The sequence below is a fragment of the Gekko japonicus genome, unplaced genomic scaffold (assembly GCF_001447785.1).
Source record: "Gekko japonicus isolate JY-2015 unplaced genomic scaffold, Gekko_japonicus_V1.1 scaffold119, whole genome shotgun sequence".
NCBI lineage: Eukaryota > Metazoa > Chordata > Lepidosauria > Squamata > Gekkonidae > Gekko > Gekko japonicus.
In genome coordinates, this window is record NW_015163606.1 from 1 (window position 1) to 1,271 (window position 1,271).

The following is a 1,271-nucleotide window of genomic DNA, read 5'->3' on the forward strand; positions in this document are numbered from 1 at the left end:
TAATGCCCTCAGGAAGTCAGTCTAATGCTGATCAGAACTGGAGTCCAATAGCACCTTAAAAATTAACAAAATATTTTAAGGTTTTATACTCGCTTCATCAGATGAAGCTTGCGTAACCAGATAACAAAGTGAACATTATCTGATGGGGAGCTTTGATTCACAAAAAATGTGGTTGGTCAATGAAGCGCAATTGGACTCCTGTTGTGTTTTTACTACTACAGACTAACATGACTGCCCACCTGAAACAGTCTAATGCAAGTGTATTTGATAGTTTGTTTCATTAAAAGTAGTGGGGGTCTTTCTTCCAAGCAAACGTGTGTAGGATTTGGTTGCACTGTAGAAATAATTTTATTTTTCTCCCTCTCCAAAATCGTTAGGTTGGTGATGATAAAACCGTGAAGCATTGGAAGATGGAGGGGCCAGCTTATGGCGTACCAGAAGAACCAATACATACAATTCTTGGAAAGGTATTAGTTTATTATCTTGCTTTCTTTTCTTTCTGTGGCTACTCTTTAGACGTGAGTATTGCTTTTATTTGCATATGAACAGCTGCACAATTAACCTTTGAAACTGGGGTTCCTTCCATAAGGAAGGTGACCTGGGAAAAGTGTTACTGTACAGCTGTATACTCACCAGTCAATATTTATGTAATTGATACTGCAGTGATGCTGTCCTGCCATACATCTTTTGCATTTGTTTTCTGGTACACAAAACCATAGAATGCAGCTGAAAATATTTTTACTAATAATGGGTTTGATCCAGTGCAGCATTTCCACTTGCACAAGGACTTCTGTCAAAGCAGCACAAGGGTTATCACCTTCCTCTTCCTATGGCAGCCCCAAATGCCTCCCAAAAATCAGTTCCCCGGGGGGGGTCCCCTTTCCTCAATTTGAGCTGCTGTGGGGGAACGGGAGCTTGGAAAGTCATGCTCCAGTAGTGGAAGTCCTTGCACCCATTGAAATGCTGTGCTAGATCCCACACATTTTTTCTTGGAAGTGTGGTAAAAATGTATTGTGTTTCAGTATTAAAATTTTCTTAAAACTGAATTAAGCAAATAGTTTCTGTTAACTTTAAAAATAGTCACTCGTCTGTATTCAGCTGAGATGAGCGAGGAGCTCCCGTCTCCAACCCTCTAAGCCTAACTAGAAATCGCCTTATATCGCCTTAATGCCAAAAAAGGGATCCTACACCCAGCTTGGGAAACAACCAGCAACCTATAAAAGTAAGCGAAACTCTGTTAAGAATTTCTTTTCGCCTCCTAAAACGCCAGA